Source organism: Triturus cristatus, chromosome 4_1 (genome assembly GCF_964204655.1).
Source record: "Triturus cristatus chromosome 4_1, aTriCri1.1, whole genome shotgun sequence".
In the NCBI taxonomy this organism is placed as follows: Eukaryota; Metazoa; Chordata; class Amphibia; order Caudata; family Salamandridae; genus Triturus; species Triturus cristatus.
The window spans coordinates 798,305,080-798,327,307 of NC_140585.1; positions in this window are offsets into that span (position 1 = coordinate 798,305,080).

Consider the following 22,228-nt stretch of genomic DNA (forward strand, 5'->3'; position numbering starts at 1 on the left):
ATTTTCATAAAATGTAAGACATATATCTGCTTTACTTTTTTATTTAAATTAAAACAGCTTGTTTTTAAAATATTTTGGTGCCGATTCCGATCCTGTAAAACCCGGGTACGAATGGTCGTACGGAGCGTATTCTCCATACGACTCGTACCCGGGAAATCCACCTTACAAAGCAGCAAGTACGATTCGTACAGAAATACCATTTCCGTACAAATCGTACAAAAGTACGTGCGGCGAAAAAATACCCACAATTCCGATCCGGGAAATCGCGTACGTGACGTCACTCCGCACGTAGCATTTTTTACGGGAGCCAAAAACTGCCGGGAAATTGAGGACGACGCGAACAAGGAGCACTGGTACGCGACGGACAGCCATGGACCCCATCCTACGTGTCAACCCAGACCTCCTGGCCTACGACCTGGTGCACCGAAACCCACGCAGATGCTGCAGAAGGTCAGAACAACACCCAGGGGCAAAAGGGGGGGGGGCGAGGGGCAGGAAACATAACCCCCCCAAGTTAAAACATATATACCCTGCACATAACTTACCCCCATGGTCTGGTCACTTCGGGGGGCGTGTCCACCAATCCCACGTGCCGCCACAACAGAAATGGACGTGGACGTGTACCCGTCACCACTACAATGGTGGTACAGGCCGTACCCACGCTCTGGGGGGCATGGGTACGGGCCGTACCACCATTGTAGTGGTGATAGAGGTGTACACGCCGTACCCATGCTGTGGGGGCGTGGGTACGGGCCGTACCACCATTGGGGTGGTGATGGAGGGGTACATGCCGTACCCACGCCCTCACAGCGTGGGTACGGCGCGTACCCCTCCATCACCACTCCACTGGTGGTACAGGCCATACCCACACCCTCACAGCGTGGGTACGGCGCGTACCCCTCCATCACCACTCCACTGGTGGTACGGCCCGTACCCATGCCCCACAGCGTGGGTACGGCGCGTACACCTCCATCGCCACCCCAATGGTGGTACAGCCCGTACCCACACCCTCACAGCGTGGGTACGGTGCGTACCCCTCCATCACCCCTCCACTGTTGGTACGGGCCGTACCCACGCCCCCCAGAGCGTGGGTATGGCCCGTACCAGCATTGTAGTGGTGATGGAGGTGTACGTGCTGTACCCACGCTGTGGGGGCGTGGGTACGGGCCGTACCACCTTTGGGGTGGTGATGGAGGTGTACGCGCCGTACCCACGCTGGTGGTACGGCACATACACCTCCATCACCACCCCAATGGTGGTACGGCCTGTACCCACGCCCCCACAGCATGGGTACGGCACGTACACCCTATGAATGCGGGGTTAGGGTCCGTCCCACCTGTACCCTTACGGCACCAGTACAGAATGGATACAAGGTATACACACGCCACGAATGTTGGCATAGGGCCTGTTGCAGCATATAAGCAGTATATTGGTGTGTGTATGCACAGGACAGCAGTGTACTGCACCAAGGGGCGGGTGGGTGTTTGGGTGGCTGCAGAGGACTCCCAGCAGTGGACAGAGACATGGGGGAGGGTGCATATCACTCCCAGCAGTGCCCAGACATATGAGGGGTGGGTGCATATCACTCCCAGCAGTGCCCAGACATATGAGGGGGGGTGCAGAGGACTCCCAGCAGTGCCCAGACATATGAGGGGTGGGTGCAGAGGCCTCCCAGCAGTGCCCAGACATATGAGGGGTGGGTGCAGAGGCCTCCCAGAAGTGCCCAGACATATGAGGGGTGGGTGCATATCACTCCCAGCAGTGCCCAGACATATGAGGGGTGGGTGCAGAGGCCTCCCAGCAGTGCCCAGACATATGAGGGGTGGGTGCAGATGACTCCCAGCAGTGCCCAGACATATGAGGGGTGGGTGCATATCACTCCCAGCAGTGCCCAGACATATGAGGGGTGGGTGCAGAGGCCTCCCAGCAGTGCCCAGACATATGAGGGGTGGGTGCATATCACTCCCAGCAGTGCCCAGACATATGAGGGGTGGGTGCAGAGGCCTCCCAGCAGTGCCCAGACATATGAGGGGTGGGTGCAGAGGCCGTCCCACCTGTACCCTTACGGCACCAGTACAGAATGGATACAAGGTATACACACGCCACGAATGTTGGCATAGGGCCTGTTGCAGCATATAAGCAGTATATTGGTGTGTGTATGCACAGGACAGCAGTGTACTGCACCAAGGGGCGGGTGGGTGGGTGGGTGGCTGCAGAGGACTCCCAGCAGTGGACAGAGACATGGGGGAGGGTGCATATCACTCCCAGCAGTGCCCAGACATATGAGGGGTGGGTGCATATCACTCCCAGCAGTGCCCAGACATATGAGGGGGGGTGCAGAGGACTCCCAGCAGTGCCCAGACATATGAGGGGTGGGTGCAGAGGCCTCCCAGCAGTGCCCAGACATATGAGGGGTGGGTGCAGAGGCCTCCCAGCAGTGCCCAGACATATGAGGGGTGGGTGCATATCACTCCCAGCAGTGCCCAGACATATGAGGGGTGGGTGCAGAGGCCTCCCAGCAGTGCCCAGACATATGAGGGGTGGGTGCAGATGACTCCCAGCAGTGCCCAGACATATGAGGGGTGGGTGCATATCACTCCCAGCAGTGCCCAGACATATGAGGGGTGGGTGCAGAGGCCTCCCAGCAGTGCCCAGACATATGAGGGGTGGGTGCATATCACTCCCAGCAGTGCCCAGACATATGAGGGGTGGGTGCAGAGGCCTCCCAGCAGTGCCCAGACATATGAGGGGTGGGTGCAGAGGCCTCCCAGCAGTGCCCAGACATATGAGGGATGGGTGCATAACACTCCCAGCAGTGCCCAGACATATGAGGGGTGGGTGCAGAGGCCTCCCAGCAGTGCCCAGACATATGAGGGGTGGGTGCAGAGGCCTCCCAGCAGTGCCCAGACATATGAGGGGTGGGTGCAGAGGACTCCCAGCAGTGCCCAGACATATGAGGGGTGGGTGCATATCACTCCCAGCAGTGCCCAGACATATGAGGGGTGGGTGCAGAGGCCTCCCAGCAGTGCCCAGACATATGAGGGGTGGGTGCAGAGGACTCCCAGCAGTGCCCAGACATATGAGGGGTGGGTGCATATCACTTCCAGCAGTGGCCAGACATATGAGGGGTGGGTGCAGAGGCCTCCCAGCAGTGCCCAGACATATGAGGGGTGGGTGCAGAGGACTCCCAGCAGTGCCCAGACATATGAGGGGTGGGTGCAGAGGCCTCCCAGCAGTGCCCAGACATATGAGGGGTGGGTGCATATCAATCCCAGCAGTGCCCAGACATATGAGGGGTGGGTGCATATCACTCCCAGCAGTGCCCAGACATATGAGGGGTGGGTGCATCATCCTCAGATGACCACAACTCCATGGGTCCATGAACGCATCCCCAATATGCGACTATGTTGAGAGTGCCATATCAACACATCACTGACAGCAGTGTCCAACTCCCATGATGATGGATGTCATTCCCCCACTGCATGACACACCACATGTGGGTGCGATGACAAATGACACATGCATACCCACCCCTTGCGGAGGCTGCACAATACACACACGGAGATCATGTCACAAGACTGTATAGTCATGTGAAACCCACTAAACTAAGAGAGCCAAAGGGAACACACACTGTCACGCACATTCCAGGACTGATAGGAATGAACAGGTGCTGGCACAGCCACCAAGTTGTTGTCTCCCATGGAAGGAATAGGGTGGATTTCCCACAGATACAATGCCCACAATTGTCAGTCAGGTGACCAAATACCCTGCAGAACAAGTACCATATGTGTGCTAGGCTGGGAGTACACACATGCATAGTGTGGAAAAGGGACCATTTCCCCATGGAGGCATGGCAACATACTCTATACACAAGTACAGTGACTACCAAGGATGGCACAGACGATGCAGCCGGACAAATTGCTGAGCAGGCATGGACATAGTTGAAGGGATCCATCAGCCACCAAGGGAATGTAGACACAGGTCAGCACAACAATGGTGCAACTCCCTGCAGGGAAGATGTCAGGTGCCACAGAGGAAGGAACACTCCTTGGGACAATGTCTCAAAACACAATGAGCATACACGACCAAAGAATCATTGCAGAGACCTTGTGATGCCACGTAGATACCAGGGTTCAGCCCATGAGCAGCAGACTACTACATTCCCCAGATACCCAACACATGATCACCACCCCAACTCATGGAGCATCAGCACCAACATCAATACCTGAAAAGCAATTGTGTGCAAAGGAAAAACAAAATGCTTTATTCAGCATGAAAACAAAAAGTAGAAAAGGGCACTATTTACAAAGGCCATAGGCCAGTCCAGACACGAAGTCCTGGGGGGGGGGGGGGGGACACATTACCATGCATCTCCCCTAGCTTGCCTGCACATCAGATACCTATGGTTGATCGACTGGGGTGGAGGCATCATGTGGGGAAGGACCAGGCACCGCAGGGACAGGAGGGGGTAGGGCAGGTGCTGGGGGTGCAGGGACAGACGACTCCACCACAGGGGGTGGGGCAGCGCCAAAGGTGGAGGTCAGTACCGCGCTGCACACGTCCGCAAGATCTTGCAGCGTCTCCCCTGCACCCGAAGGAACCACAGGCCCCAAGGAGGGGGGGGGGGGGTCGGAGGGATGGGTTGCAGCGCTACTGGGGGAGGTGGTGGACAGGGGGGAAATCTACTCCCCTACCCGTGGAGTGCCTTGCCCGTTTGCGCACAGGTGAAACAGTGGGGCTGAGGCCCAGCACAGCCAAGTAGGTCTCCTTCTCAGACTGTGGGGCAGGGGAGCCGAGGGGAGTGACATCGGAGGGACTGGGGAGTGAGGCATGTGGACTCCTACTGTGGCTGCGTGTCCGCCTGTGTGCCCTAGACCCAGTGGGTGTGCCTTCTTCCCCCGGAGTGTGCGTGACAGGAGGTGTGCGCTTGCCCTTCCCTGTTGGTGTGCTGCCTGTGTCTGGTGTGGTGCCTGCCTGGGAAGGTGTGTGTGTGCTTGGGACAGGAATGGGAGTGGGAAGTGTGGATGGCGCAGGGGTAGGTAGGGGGACGAAGCACTGCAGGAGACTCACTGCTGCCGTCAGTGACGAGTCCATGGACCTCAGCAACATCCGTTGGTCAGACATCGCTGATGACATGCCCTCCATGTATGACACCATCTGTGTCAGCAGTCTGGAGTGGCCATGGAGGACAGTCAGGATCGATATCTGTCCAACCTGCAACTGCCGCTGAATGTCCACAGACTCGGCAGTGTAGGGCAGCAGGGGAGACAGGGGCAGGGGGTGCGGTGCCTGGCACGAAGGAGACACGTTGTTGCCTTACATGGACAGAAGGGACCCGAGCAAGTGGGAGGGCGGTGAAGGGAATGGAGGGGGGGGTGACAGTTGTAGTGCTGCTGCCAGCCTCCGCCCCCTCAGGGAGTTCAGCCTCGGACCCGTCTGCATCGTAGTCAGTGGTGGTACTACCCAGGTCCTCCGCCGCACTCCCCTCGCCCTCCATGCCACTTGATACTGCCGACTCGCCAGGTGTGGTGGCACTGGTGCTGGATCCCTCCTCCACGTCCGTGCAGGTGTCTCCCTCGGTGTCCCCCGATGATGCTGTGGGCAAGGTGAAGAGACAGGAAATAATCAGTCACCTGTGTACATCTGACACATGAGTCCAAACTAAATTGGTCACAGTGCATATCATGAAAAGCATCATGAGGAACATCTAGAATACCCAGCACATATGTAAGCCCTGCACTCCCCAGTTGGTTCACCCAACATGCCCCCTGAAATAATGAAAATCAGGACACCACAGCAAATAACTGGATATCCAATTATACAGAGAAGCTAGTGTCTGTGAACAGTGGAGCACAGGCAGACCATGACGGCATGCCACCTCCTGGTCACTGTGAACAAAATAGTATTGGTGCACCCAATGCCAAATAACAGACGCCAATGCTGAAGGGGTCCCCACACTCATAGACCTGTGAGTACTGTAGAAAAGCAAATGTAATACTATCTGATCCATTGGGAAGCACAAAACTTTACACAATTGACATATTTGGAATGTGTGAATGTCCCACCTGTGGAACAGAACACACATGTGCATGAATATCAGAAGTCACACAAGGAGGTGCACACAAAACTACATTTACACAGTCATAGTATGAGCTGCTTGCCTAATGGCAAGAAGCCAATGGTAAGAAGAAATGTGGTATCAGGAAGTACACATACATGGCACCACGGTGGTCGGGATGACTTGACACCGGTAAGTTGCCTTCAGCAACAACCAAGGACTAACCCAAATGCTAACCCACTGTGGGAACATGGATATGTATAAATCCTAAACAACTTTTGGCCTGAAATGTGCCCATGTTCTAATTGTGCCAGCGTGTTCCACAAAAGTGTAAAAGTGGTACTTGTGCACTCCCTTGGGAGACATCTGTCATGCAGGCACATCATTGTCCTTCACAAAAATCAAAGTGAAGCATATAAACTATTGGGACATGTTGACAAGTGTAGTGAGTGCCAGGGCACATGCCTTCTTAAATAACAACTTAAAACATGCCACCTGTCACATGGCCATCCGTACCATGATTGATGACACAGTTGGCAACACATCTGACACACTACCTGTCATGTGGAGTGGAACACATGTCCAGACACAGGACAATGCATTAGCAAATGGCCCTGAAATTGTGTTGGAATAAGGAGCACCTGTACTGAGGTAGGCCTGGGCTAAATTTCCGTTCCGCTCGCGGAAATTGCGATAATTTGACATTTTCGCGTTCCGCGGAGAGCGCGAAAATGGCAAAATTTCCGCATTCCGCAGCTTAGCGATAATATGCTTCTTGCTCGCGCTGTAAAATAATACATTCTCGCGCGCGCACGATCGCCTTACCTGAATCCCCGCGTTCGCCGACAGGTTTTCCCGATCCGGTCGCGTTCTCCACGAGATGTTGGATTGTTGGTAGCCATTTGTGCTGTCTCGCGACAGTTCGCGCCCGCAGTAATGTCATTGGTCGCGCGATCACGTCTTTCTTCTCGCGATCATGCACTGCGAGAAGAGTGAAAACAAGATGGCCGCGCCCGCGAGCAACCGCATGGGTAAGTTGGCGAGCCGCAAACACGCAGAAAATACCGCGAACGGGCGGGAAAATAACTTCCGCATCTTCGCAATATTTCCGCGTGTTTGCGGAGATTTTTAACATTTTCGCGATAATTTGCGAAAGTCACTTTCGCAAATTCCGCCCACCCCCCTACAGAGGAGACACCCTGATGTGAACCCTGATGTGAATGAAGAATGTCCACACAGATGTCAGCACACACAGACCAAACCACATAGCATCTGGAGCACACACCCGTGCCAATAATGGATGAGCAGGAAACATGTTTTTTAACTTGTGACACATGCTGCAAAGCACAAACATGACACCCTGCACAACATGCCTGGGTCACTGCACGTTGAGTGCCTGTCCAGACAATCATCACACACTGGTCAGACCTGGCAAGGAGACATAAGGTATGGAAATGTAGTCCTTGCCCGCAAAAACAACCCATACCTGAGACAATGTGATTGACAAAAAGTGACACCTCTCAATCTGGGTTTACTAAAAAGTGCATCAGGAAATCCTAAATGTACTCCACATCACCTCTTGAGGCTGCCAACACATATTTGTGACACAAAACCTCAACAGATTGTTGTACATAGACACACAGGCACTGGCCAGTGTGAGGATGCAGAAGCAAAATGGGGTCAGCCTGTACAATGGGCACATGTAGCACACTTTAGATAAATACAAATGAGGCCAGGGAACAATGCCACAGAGGGAAAACTATGCTGAATACATTGAGAATGGGCACAGTGTTGGATGACACACATGATACCGAGGCAAGGGTGTCTTAGGGTACTGAAGTGGGCACACTGCTCCATGGGCCAGGAATTATCTGACTGTAACATGAGCTACCTTCCCGGCACTATGCATATCTCCCACTCATGCACATCATGTCTGAGGCCACAACATCGGTCAGGCATGCTGCAAGTCTGTTCATTTGAACACTCACACTCCTATGTTGATACTCAGCATCAGTGCCAACTGATATGGACCCCCAAATGACTGAACAGGCCAGGGCACGGGCAAGGTAACAACACATGTCTCCGACCCCACGCCCACATGATGCAGACAGCAATGTGAACTTGGATTAACCGCCAGCCTAGATGACCATGTGCAATAGTGATTACACACAGACCAGGGAACACATGTCAAGGAGGGGAAGGGAGGAAGAACAGCAGCGGATGACTTTGGGGAACAGGAAATGCAATGCACATATTAACCCTGCCAGTGTATCCATGCGACTGGGCACTTCCCAAAGCTGGTGACACACAACAAACACACATGTACCTACCCCCTTGCTGCTGCTGCATCGCCTGTAACCGCCTATCCATGTCAGGGAAGACCACCGCCAGGACACGCTTCATTTGGTGGGTCAGGCGCCGGCGCCCGCGGTTCTTGCCTTCTGGTGAGTCCCCCAGCAGGACTCCTGGCCCAGCACCGGATGTCCTGCCAGCGTTTCCTCACCTGTGCCATGCGCCGACTGCGACCCTCCACAGATCTCACGGCCCTGACGGCCCGCTTCCACATCTCCCCCTTGGCGTAGGCAGTTACCTGTGAGGATGACAAAGTGAGACAACATCACTACACCTGCTCCATGTCACAGAGACACACATTTGAACATCTTTGATATGTTGAACAGGGCATAGTATGCTGCCAACGAATAGCACCTTTGTCATAGGGACATTAGGCTCTGTGGAAGCCCCAATGCACTACATGGCATTGAAAGTACACAGGTGGCATGAGGGGTGCGACACACTCCCTGATCATGGCACACACTGGACATCACAAGCAACACAAAGCTGATGGCCAGCACCTCCAAGCAGTCACATGCCCCAGGCCACTGACCCAACAACAGCAGACTACACAGACACACACAGGCACAGATCATTCACCTGCCAGTGGCAACAGCCGATACAAACCTCACTCTGCACATGTGCCACTTGCCTGGGGGGTGTCACAGGCGTGGGGCTAGCCCAGCAAGTCAGACACACAGCACAGATCACTTCTCACATCAGATGGGTCGAGCTGTTGCCTCCTCCATGCAGCTGTGGTGCAACACTCCACATAGACACTCACCGACATGTCAATGAACATTCACACACATCAATGTCCAGATCATTTGGACACTCTCACCACAGCTCCACTCAACTCACACACATCTGTGGGTACAGTCACCTGTCACACGGGGGGAACACTGAATCACCTCAGGACTATAGAACAAGAAGGGCCAAGAGGATTAGCTATGCTGAATGTGCCATGCAGCATGCAGTGAATGTCACAGTAAGCACAATGCAAGTGAGGAGTGCACACATGAACCACATCATGCTCTGCATGACAGACATGAGCCATTGCCCCCCCCCCCCGGGACCCACTCTAAACAACATTTTATGTCTGTCACACCTGGACACAATGCCAGAAGTGCCAGTCACAAAAAGAAGGGGCACAGTCAAAGGTAGCGGAGTCAGCACTCACCTGCACCCCTGGTCTACCATACAGGCTGGGGAACTGTGGGAGGATGACGTCCAGCAACGCCTCATTCTCTTCCTGTGTGAATGGCTGGGCCCTCTCCACAGACCGCAACATGGTGCCAGAGGAATCACAAGCAGCAGCAGTGGTGTCGAATCAAAGGTTGTGCAGGCAAGTGCCCTCTCATGGGTTCTGCCTGACTTATATCTGCCTTGCTGGCCTATTTCAGTAACAGGAGTGCAGAGTGATTGGTAAGACTCCTTTGCATCCTACGTTTCCTCCAATCCCTTTAAACATACACCAGTGACAGCATTTGCATTTTTTCAAATTTGCAGCATCATGTCAAGTCAACAACCACTTTGCAACAATGTATAATGTGGCCAACTGCTTTTTCCAGGCCACATGATGGAAAAATTTGAACTTCAAACTGGGTATCCATGACAACCAGCATGCATGTAGGCTCTAATACTTGTCCCTTATGTGTCCCCATTGTAAATTTCAAATCCCCACACAGGTACGGTGCGTTTCACACGTACCCCAAGGGCACCACTACTCTAGTGCTACGGGCTGTACATGCGAGTGTACGGCCCGTAGCACTATGGTAGTGTTGCTGTAGGCGTACGCCATAGTGCTACGGGCCGTACACGCGTGTGTACGGCCCGTAGCACTATGGTAGTGTTGCCGTAGGCATACGCCATAGTGCTATGGGCCGTACCCACGTGAGTACGGCCCGTAGCACTATGGTAGTATTGCCGTAGGCATACGCCATAGTGCTACGGGCCATACACACGCGGGTACGGCCCGTAGCACTATGGCGTATGCCTACGGCAACACTACCATAGTGCTACGGGCTGTACACACGCGGGTATGGCCCGTAGCACTATGGCGTACGCCTACGGCAACACTACCATAGTGCTACGGGCCCTACACTCGCGTGTACGAGCCGTATCTCTATGGCGTACGCCTACGGCGACACTCCCATAGGGATAGGACCAGTGTGTACACGTACGTGTGTACAGTCCGTACACACACGCGTACTCCTACCCAAACCCCATTTAGTGATACGACCGTACACACGCCCTCAGAGCGTGTGTACGGTGCGTTTCACAGCTTACACTGATGATAGGAGGCACACAGGAAAGGAATGGAGGTGTCTGACTCGCACAAGGATGGACATCAAGTCATTGTCAGTGCAGTGCTTCATGTGTAGGGCCTAGGTGTGTCAGGCAGTGAGCTGGCACATGTTTCCTCATGTTTTAACCCAATAGTTGTGTGATGGGGCACTATGTGGCACACTTCCCCTTCACACCTTTTACATGTGTGCATGTAGTTCAAACTTGTCAAGCACTGCATCACTGGCATGGCACAGTCACCAACACCCGCAACTGTCCCCTGATGCCAGGTACACAGATGATGACACCTGACATCTCACTACCAGCGTGCCCCGATGTGACTATGTCATGTGTGTGTCATGTGTTCCCATGATCTTGCTGTTGGTGTTCCGTCAACGGCATCTGCTGTAGCTGCATCCAACATGTGTCTGTGTGTAGATGCCCATGTCACACTGTTACGCACACCAGGACACATGTGGAATAACACATAACGTGTGTCTGTATGCATCGAACAGGGACTTGCGAGCTTAGGACATATCTGCGTAGTCTCAATGTCTGTTTGATCATTTTTGACATGTACCCCTTCATGGCAAGGTGTGTGGTCTGTCCTTTTTCCATGACATGTGCCCTGTGCGTCTAGCTTGCCGGCAGTTGTCTGTATGAGATAACATCCTTCAAATGCACATATGTGGATGTATGTCACTCCTGTAATGTGTCTGGCTGTTCACTCACACTGGCCCACAGCTACTTTCATGGCATGTCATGTAGACCTTGACAATCCACGTTGGTAGCTGGCTCTTGGTAGGAGTATCACCTGGCTGGCATACGTGTGCAGGATGTATTGCACAGACCAGACTCTGTATGTAGCATATGTGTATTAGCTGTTGAACATGTGCTCAGTTCATTGACATTGGTGTAGTAATGTACTCAATCTTCGTTATTCCTTCCAAATTTCTGCAGGGCATAGCCTCTCCCCCGACCAATGCCAGACTTGGCTGCCATGAGGGAACGTGACTGCATATGCCGCTACAGATTCCCCCAACAGTTAATTGTGGACCTGACAAACAGGCTGGCACCACACCTCCAACCGCGACACAGTTATCCGACTGCGCTGACCCCCAAGATGAAGGTGATGTCAGCCCTACATTTCTTTGCCACCGGTAAATTTCAATTGACCATAGCTGATGTGGGTGGCATGTCCCAGACCATGTTCAGCCGTGTCCTGCATGATGTTTTAGAAGCCATGTTGGAGCACCTGGATGAATTCATCCATTTTCCAACTCCTGAGCAGTTGACAGGTATCAAGGGTGAGTTCTATGCCCTGGGAGGGATGCCCCATGTAATTGGCTCCATTGATGGGACACATTTGGCTTTGGTACCACCACAGGCACAGGAGGTAGCCTTTCATAACCGTAAACATTACCACTCCATTAATGCCCTTGTGGTGTGTCTTGCTAACATGGTGATTTCCCATGTCTGTGCCCGTTTTCCAGGGTCAGCACACGATGCCTACATCATGAGGCGTAGCAGGGTGCCAGAAATGATGCTGCAGCTGCACAACGAACGAGCATGTCTTGTTGGTGGGTAGACTCTGTTTGTCCAGTATTCAGCGGTATCTTAGTATGTGACGGCATCTCCTGACCCACTTCTTTACATTATGTTTCCATGTAGGGGACTCTGGCTATCCCAACATGCCATGGCTGGTGATGCCTCTCCGCAACCCGAGAACAGCTGCAGATCACCGTTGCAACAACGCCCATGGGCAGACCAGGCGAGTAATTGAGAGGACGTTTGGCCTCCTGAAGAGCCGATTCCGTTGCCTCCACAAGACCGGCGGGTCCCTCCCATATGCACCGGTGAAGGTCTGCAAAATCTTCCTCGTGTGCTGCATGCTGCACAACATGGCAGTGGAGAAAGCTGTGCCACTCATCCTGGATCCCGATGAGCAGGAACATCCACCCGTGGAGGATGACGGCCTTGGTCACGAGGCAAGTGAGGAGGAGGAGGAGGACATCCGGAGTCAGCTCATACGCAACTTCTTCTCATAATGGTGAGTCCCTGGCTCTGAGTGTGCACGCTTGGAGCCTTGTGTGGCATGTGTTGCAATGTGTGTGTCCAGCTGACTGTATGCTAAGGGACTTTGATGTGTGTGCTGATGTGTCACTCGAGTGCTGATGTCATTCCACACATTTTAGCTGACACACTCAATTGAAAACTAGCATGGAGTCAACCTTATTCATGTAGAGTACATGACCATGCATGCGGATGACTATGTTTTTCCTGACTTCTTGTGTGTCTCTCATCCCCAGGTAGTTGCACATGCTGTCTGCTCGTGGCATCGTTGTGCTCCTGCTATTCCTCATGAGTAATGCAACATGTGCTGAATCAGCATTACATGCACGGACATGGTGAAAAGTCTCCTTTGGGTAAGGAGTGCAGCAAGGCTTTTTGGGTGTGGTAGTTGTTTGTAATGTGTGGGCATTGCTCCTGTGCAGGTTTTGTTACTATGCATACATGTCGACTCACCATGGGGCACATGACATGTAGCATGACTCACATCAATTGATAGTCACACTTCATGACAGTCATCTGTTATGGGATTGTGGTTTGTGATGAAGGCATCAATGTGTGTACAACTTCCCTCGGAAACATACGGGAGGCCACGGGTGGACATATTGCGGGACATCCCCATAAGATGCTCAATGGGGAATTGCAGCCTCTCCGTGTGCAGCTGGGGATGTTTGGCTCACCCCCTTCACTTGTGTGCCACTCCCATGGATTTACAGCATCTGTGGTGTGAAGGGGGTGTCCAGTGTAGGTCCCACATGTTAATCCAAAAGACCTGTGAGTCTGTTAATATTGATGCATTTCCATAGGTGTGAGCCTGAGTAATAAAGGTGTTCCTCAGCCTCCAAGGTGCCTCATCTCTGTCAATGCAGGTCTCTTGCCACTGTGCATGCACCATCTCTGGCATGGTTGTCAAGGATTGTGCATATGAGTCTATATGTAGATTAGCAACCTGCATGCTGTTCTACATGTATTTGATTCTCTATTGTGCATGAAGTCCATAGCTGTGTATGTGTTTTGGTATGTTGGTCCCCACAACGGGCCATCAACACCTTCTGGGGTGTGTTTCCTGTGCGCAGCTTGGCCTTCAGTTTCATGATCCGGTGTCAGTCATCTTTGGGGATTGTGCATCCTTTGTCTCTGGGTGTGCCATTGAAAACCGGTCACTCCTTCCTTGACATACACCTGTTGCAGTAGTCCTTTCTGACATCCTAGTCTTTGTGTGGAAATTGTGGCATAGTTCCCAGGACATGCCGCCTGCTGTTGCAGCCACTGCAGCAAGGGCACACAAAGTTTCCTGATTTGGCAACACACACACATCAAATATGCTCCTCCCTTCCTCCTTCAACCCATTCATTTGGCTGTCATCAGCTTGTCTGTGCCACAGTTGCGGCCACGCGGTGCCAAAGGCTGGACCGTCTGCACATGCAACGTGCACATTGCACGAGCCTCATGTCCTTGCATGACCCACATCACACTGATGTTGCAGCCACCCTCCAAGCAATCTCCATCCACACATCTGCCGCCAGCTCTCAGGCATACACTAAGCGCACACACAACACCTTTGCATGATGAGTGTGCATCTCCGACTGCCTACACAGCGCTGCCACACCTTCCAGGCCCTGTCACACCCACCAGGTCAAGTCCCTCCTACTCCCCACCGGCTCTGTACCCCGGCAAGGCCATGGGAGTGGGACTCAGGGCTTCTGCATGTAGTATGCTGTCGTTGTGAGGCACATGGCACAGGTATCATCTCTCAGCGTGTCAATCTACAGTGTGTCCAGGACCCCCCTCTCCACCATCACATGCGCACACAACCTCATCATCAACTCGTATGCCATTGACAGCCAGGTGCTCCTCACCCTCACCAAGGACGCAGACATTTCCAGTTCCAATATTCTAGATTGCATGAGATCCATTGATGAATGGCAGAACAGCAGCTACCTGAGGCTGGACTTGTACAGGACTGAGGTCAACATCTGAGGATTGTCCCCTTACAGCTGGGTCAACTGCTTGTGTCCCACCCGCAGAAGCCCCGCACAAGCACCCAGTGTCCATGCAGACAAGATGGTGTGCATCATGGATTGCTTGCTCACATTTGCCATGGTAATCACCAGCATCTGTGCCTCAGACTGCAACACCCTCTGCATTATGCACATGATCTCCAGATAGATCCACTCCAAGGAAAGACGGACCATCCCCCACGTCCACGACAACATCCATGTCAAATACTGCCCTGCCCTCTACGGGGCAGCCACATCCAAACTCCCAGGACACTTGTCCACATCCAGGCTGCATCTGCACACCTCAGCTGCAACATCCCGCGCCCCAGCCACATTACCGTCCAGCAGAGATAGCTGCAATGGATCACTGTGTGCTGCTGGATGACCTTGAGACTCCCCACCCACACTCATGAGGCAGGCCACAACCCTGACCCAACACCAACCTTGTATCACTGTCATCCGAGAACCCGTAGTGCCATCTCCGTGCATCCAACCTTGACCTGGCCACCATTCTTCAGATCCACCGTACCCCAGCATGCAGGACATAGTTCTCCCACCTGGGAACACATACCTGGGACTCCCTCCCCGGGGAACCTCCAAATGAGGCATGACCTCTACGCCTTAATGATACTCTTCCAAATAGATCTGTCCGCACAGTATTGCAAGCAACCCCTCAGCAGCTTGAGGCCATCACAGGTGAGTATTGTGCTCCATGTCTGCATTGACTGATAAATTGTGACCCATGTGTGTCCTGTACCAGACTCAGATCCCAGGGTATGGATGGCTGGAGTTAGTTCAACACTCAGGCATAGTTTAACATTTACACACACATATGTTGTGGACTAATGCCAAATGACAGCAACATCTCATGAAAAAAAATATTTTTTATTTTTGGTGGGGTAAGTCTTTTGGTAGATGTACTAAGGTGCTCTACCGGGTGCATAGAATCCAAAGTTCACAGGGGGAGATGGCATCCTTGTCATTTGGAGTCATCAGAGTCCAGACCACCGTGTTGGTCATCATTGGTCAGACTGTGACCAGCAAGTCAATGTGGCAGAGAATGTCATTGGGTGAGGTGCTGCTGTTGCGCCAGAGGGCCAGGTGCCAGGCCAGGTGACCTGGGAGATGTGGATGGTCCGCTGACTCTCACGGTCTTTTCCGTGGACGACCCACCTTCCTGGGGGGACCCTCAGATGCAGGCCTTGACAATGCTTGTGATGCTCCGTCGGACGAATCCTCCTCCTCCTCCCTCCCTGTGGCTGGTGGTGGTCTTCGCCTGGTGGCACAGGGAGGGTTGCCCATGTTGTCGGCGATCCGACGAAGTGAACGGCTCATGTCCGTTTGCACCGCCAGGAGCTCAGCCAGTCTTGCCTCCATTCGTCCTTGATGGTGTTGTTGACTGGCATGTTGCTCGGCCTGCAGGTTCTTCATCTCGTTGAGGGTCCCCTTCATCTCAGTGAGGCTTGACACTACCTGGCTGATGCCCCTGGTGTCACGCCGGTATGTGTCCAGGATGTGGCGTATGTGTGACATACCGGTTCCCTCAGCTGGCTGGTCAGGTTCGCGCCTCCGCCTGCCTCCACTCCCACCACCCGTGCCCACACGAGCCTGGCATGCCGTTGTGGGCACATCGGGTCTACGGGACCCCTGAGGGATGGCATTTGCGGGGTTGTCTGCCTCCTCCTGGGTGCCCGGAGAACCTTGTCCCTCCTGGTCAGACTGGCTGTGTTGTTCAGTGCGAGCAGGGCTTCTGGGTGTCTCCTGGGATGTGGCAGGAATGGGGGTGGTGGTTGGCACAGATGTACCTGACGCAGGTGCTGCAGAGGCTTGGGCACCAGCGGGGCCAGGTTGGTCGGGGTCATCCACGGAGTGGTGAGAGTCGTCGCTGCCGGTGGGATCATCTTCACGCTGAGCCTGGGACTGTGATTGCTCCCCCCCATTGTTGGGGGGAGGTCGATGATGTTGCCCTGTGTGTGAGAGAGAGACAATGTTAATGCTGTTTCATGCCACATCCATGTTTCATACATATTCAAGTTGTCACAGATCCTCCAGGTAGTTGGATGTTTAGTTTAGTTTAGTTTTTAAATTTGTAATGCGCAGCAGCTACCCAAAAAGGGTTTCCCGGCGCAAATGTGCCTAGCATTGCTCTCAATGTCCACTTGGGGATGGGTATGTTGCGGGGGACAGATTGGTATGTTCTCCTGAGTGTTTGACCAGTAGAATTTTGGCTCGGATGCTTATTTGGCGATGGATTGGTCTTGTTGTGTCACATGTCCATTGTGAGAGTGGGTAAATCCGTTGCTTGTGTGAGGGGGGGGTGTGTGACCGGGCCTGCTGTTGGGTGTAGTGTGATTTGTCATTGGGTCTCCCAGGTGATGTGTCTGTCCCCTCATGGTGCATGCTGGCATGACAGTGAGTTTTAGTGCCTGTGCTAGATATCTGAGCTTGTGTAGTTGGTGTTTGAGTGTACAGTGGTCACAGAAGGGCCTTGTGCTGCTTACAGCAGGGCCAAGTATCAGCTACCTTGTCAGTACTTTGCCAGTCCCTGTGCATTGGGCATGGTGCATGGGTATGTACCTAGGCCATATGGGCTGAGGGCATTGGTGTCTGCTTCGGAGTTGCACAATGTGTTGTGTGAACCCCACCCTCCCAGCATCCCGGACATCCAGTCTTGGGTTTGTGGTTGGTGTGGCCTGGGACATGGCATTGCCTTTATTTGTGAATGGAGCATGGAGACGTTAGTGGCATGAGCGTGGTTTTTGAGTGTGGTTGTGTGCGGTGAGGGCTTGGGGGAAGTTGCGTGCATTTTGTGTATTTGTGGTGTGGATGGCATTCCCCCCATGTTACGTGAGTTGTTTGTGTACTCACCAGGCTCTGCGACTCCTTCGACTCCGTGTACTCCCACCGGCGGAAGCATGGCCATCACCTTCTCCTCCCAGGGATGGTAATGTACGGGTCTGCGGGGCAGCCCGCCTCCAGTGATGTTACTCTGGGCGTATTCCTCGTTCATTTTCCTCTTGACTGCCCTGCGCAGATCGTACCACCTGGCCTGGAATTCATGCCTGGTCCTTCGGATGGGCGCAACAGCATTCACCTTATCGACAATCCTCTGCCACAGGCTTGTTTTTTGGGCTATGCTGGTCTGTCTGACCAATGTTCCAAACAGCTGTGGCTCGACTCTGATGACTTCGTTGACGAGGAGGTCCAGCTCCGCCCTTGTGAACTTTGGATTCTTGTCTGTGGGCACGGTGTGGGGTGTGGGTGTGGATGGTTGTGGGTGTGTGGGTGTGAATGTGACGGTGTGTGTGTGAATGTGAAGAGGGGGTGTTTGTGAATGAGGTTGTGTGAAGGTGTGTAAGTTAAGGTGTAGTTAAGGTGTAAGTAAGGTGCAGTTGTTTGTCTGTGGGGTCTGTCAGCAGTGGGTCTGTTGCAAAGGCTCATGGGTTGTGTGGGCCCTTTTTATTTGTCCAGTTGTGGGTGTGGCTGGGTTTGAATTTGTGGTGGGTGTGTTATAAGAGGTGGTTGTGATTTAGGGCCTCTGTTTGCCTGTTTGGATGTGCCAGGTCAGTCATAGAGATGTATTTTGTCATGTTGACGTGTTTTGTGGTGTTGTGCAAGTCGAATTGACCCTCCTTGTGCTGTTTTACAGGGTCCTGGTTCTGTACGAGTCTTTTTCGCGTAGGTAAGGTCCGTACATACGCGATGCTGGGTGAGGGTGCTGGGGTACGGTGTTGGGGTACGGTGCGTACAGGTACGGGGCTGGGGTATGAGCCTGGGGTGCGTCGCGTACAGGTGGGGGGCTGACCTACGGTGTTGGGGTATGGTGCGTACAGGTACGGGGCTGGGCTACGGTGTTGGGGTACGGTGCGTACAGGTACGGGGCTGGGCTATGGTGTTGGGGTACGGTGCGTAAAGGTGCAAGGCTGTGCTACGGTGTTGGGGTATGGTGAGTACAGGTGCGGGGCTGTGCTATGGTGTTGGGGTACGGTGCGTACTGGTGCGGGGATGTGCTATGGTGTTGGGGTATGGTGTGTACAGGAACGGGGCTGGGCTACAGTGTTGGGGTACGGTGCGTACAGGTACGGGGCTGGGCTACGGTCCTGGGGTACGGTGCGCACAGGTACGGGGCTGGGAGACGGGCCTGGGGTGTGGCGCGTACAGGTGGGGGGCTGGGGTACGGTCCTGGGATACGGGGCGTACAGGTGCGGGGCTGGGAGATAGGCCTCGGGTGCAGCGCGTACAGGTGCGGGGCTGTGCTACGGTGTTGGGGTACGGTGCGTACAGGTGCGGGGCTGTGATACGGTGTTGGGGTATGGTGTGTACTGGTGCGGGGATGTGATACGGTGTTGGGGTACGGTGCGTACAGGTATGGGGCTGGGCTACAGTGTTGGGGTACGGTGCGTACAGGTACGGGGCTGGGCTACGGTCCTGGGGTATGGTGCGTACAGGTACGGGGCTGGGAGACGGGCCTGGGGTGCGGCGCATACAGGTGGGGGACTGGAGTACGGTCCTGGGGTACGGGCGTACAGGTGCGGGGCTGGGAGACGGGCCTGGGGTGCGGCACGTACAGGTGCGGGGCTGTGCTACGGTGTTGGGGTACGGTGCGGAGGGGGTACAGTGCTGACATACGGGGGTACGGTGCTGACATGTGCGGGGTGAGGGGGGCTGTGCGACTCGTATCCGGGCACAAGTTTACCCGTGTACATGTAGGCTACAGCGTTCGCTCTGTATGGGGCCTTTTAACTGCGGTTGTGTATTCGGACGGGCGGTACGGATCGTACTTGCGCGCTCGGACTTCTGTTTTACGATTTGCACGTAAAAATGTCCGGCTCCCTATCGGACACTTTTCCCGACGCTATTCGGACGTAAAAATTTACGGCTCACTCTCGGACCATTTTCCCAACGCAATTCGTATGTATTTTTCACGTACGAATCGTACTACGCAGTTTGTACGGTACTTGTACGATTCGTTCATGAAAATATACGGATACGAGTCGTACGCAATTTTTTTTACCCGGATCGGAATCGGCACCTTAATGTTATTGTTTTATATATATATATATATATATATATATATATATATATATATATATATATATATATATATAAATATATATATATATATTCACTGAAAAAAACATCGGTTTCAGGCCTGATATAGTTAAGAATTAGCATTTAAAAAACCTTAGAAATTCACTGAAAAAACAATAGGTTTTAGGGGTGTTATAGCTAGCTGGACATTTCACTCGAACAAAACCAAAAATTCCTCCAATATAGTTAGTTGTACTAACTACATCACGCGCGCCCGCAATCCACTGCTGATGATGTCACATATTACATCATTCATGACATGGTCAATGACATCACTGATGACATCTCAAATGACATCACTGATGACATCATCCAGTGAATGTGGTTTGGTTCGTTATTTAAATATGTATTATATATCTAGCAATTTGCATTGAAGAATGAGTGGATATATAAATATAAATATCTGGATGGAGGATTTAGTAGCAGTGTGATTGACTGTTTACTTGACTAATTTATAGTGTCTCACTAAATATATTGGATAGTGACTAAACTGTGTGAATATCTGTATCACTTTGTCAGTTGTTGTGTAAACTGCTGCACTAGTTGGTTACTAGCTACGTGAAAGTCTATATTATTTATTGATTAGTTAACTGAGTATATGTATGGAAGAGTGAATGTGTGTGTGGTTCAGTGGGGGGGTGTGACTGCCCAAAGGTGTGTGAATAGTTGACTCAGTAGGTATATTAAGTTAAAACTACATGTTATAACAGTTGTTTGGGTGAGTGAATATCTTTATGGGTGTGGCGATGAGCAAATATATGTCTCAATGGTACATGTCCAACAAACTAGAAAAATAAAAGCCAGTGTATGTGTCAGTTGTTGTATATAAATAAGTATACATAAGACTCAGTGATTGTATGAGTGACTATGGATAACTGTATACTTGTAATATGGTTTTTATAACACACTAAGTACGAGTTATTATCTATATGAATAGATGAAGTGGTGTTTTTATAAGTGTATAGCTAAGTAAAAGTAAGTATGATCCATTGTTTGCATAAGTGAGTAGGATGACTTCATAAGTGATTAGGATGTGTGCTGGTGTGTAATGTCGATGTAGGTGTATAAGTATATTTGATAGTGTTCTATTGATCATTGACAGCATGTATGAGTGAATCTATAGGTAAGTGATTACATGTGTGTATAGGTCTAAGAATCACTGAGTGGGTGTTTAGAAACTTGTATTGGTGTGTCAATGGTTTTAAATCTGGCACTCTGTATTTTACAGTGAGTGATGAAAGGTTATACTAGTGTATGATGAGGTGTATCTGATTGTCACGTGAATTATGTCATCAGTGATGTCATCCGTGATGTCATTTGAGATGTCATCAGTGATGTCACTGACCATGTCATGAATGATGTAATATGTGACATCATCAGCAGTGGATTGCGGGCGCGCGAGATGTAGTTAGTACAACTAACTATATCAGAGGAATTTCAATGGATTTGTTTGAGTGAAATGTCCAGCTAGCTATAACACCCCTAAAACCTATTGTTTTTTCAGTGAATTTCTAAGATTTTTTAAATGCTAATTCCTAACTATATCAGGCCTGAAACCTATGTTTTTTTCAGTGAATTTCAAAGGTTTTTTAAATGCTAATTCTTAACTATATCAGGCCTGAAACCTATGGTTTTTTCAGTGAATTTCAAAGGTTTTGTAAATGACAATTTTTAATATATTAATTGTTATACTGATTATTTTGATACTGATTTACTACATTTTGTAAACTGTTTATTTATAGATATTTTATTTTTTTAATTACATTATACATTACAATACAAAATATACTTTCTCAGAATGAATTACTTTAGTTTAAATACTTTGCAAATAGGCAATAGACTTTTAAGTACAGTAGTTACAGTTGCTGCAATGGGCACCACAATTTCAAACACAATGCAACATTGAGCTCAATGTGAATTTCTAGTCAAATGCAATTAGTTACTTTATGGATTACTTTTCTAACCAAAGGACTGGATCCTAGATTGAGTAATTGGACATCTCCTGTCCATTATTGTATTTTAAAAGTTGACACTTAGAACATTTTTCACATAGAATCACCAATGTTATCCTACGGCAGAAAATTCACTTAGCAGGTAAGTAGTGTTATCGTTACTTTTTCTTACTCAGTGGTGGATCCTGGATCCAGCACTGGCCAATCTCCTGTAAACAGTTGAAAGAATGTGTTTAAGTCATACAGACGATTTTTTAGGAATATTTTTAGTTTGGGAAAATAGACACTTTGAAACTTTTCTGGTGAAAACCACACAATAGATTCCTATGGAAGGAAATACAAGTTACTGGTAAGTACGCTTGGAATTACTTTTCAGGGTCAGTGCTGGTCTAAAAGATACAGTACTTGGTTGTCTCCTGATAACAGGTGACTAAATCGGA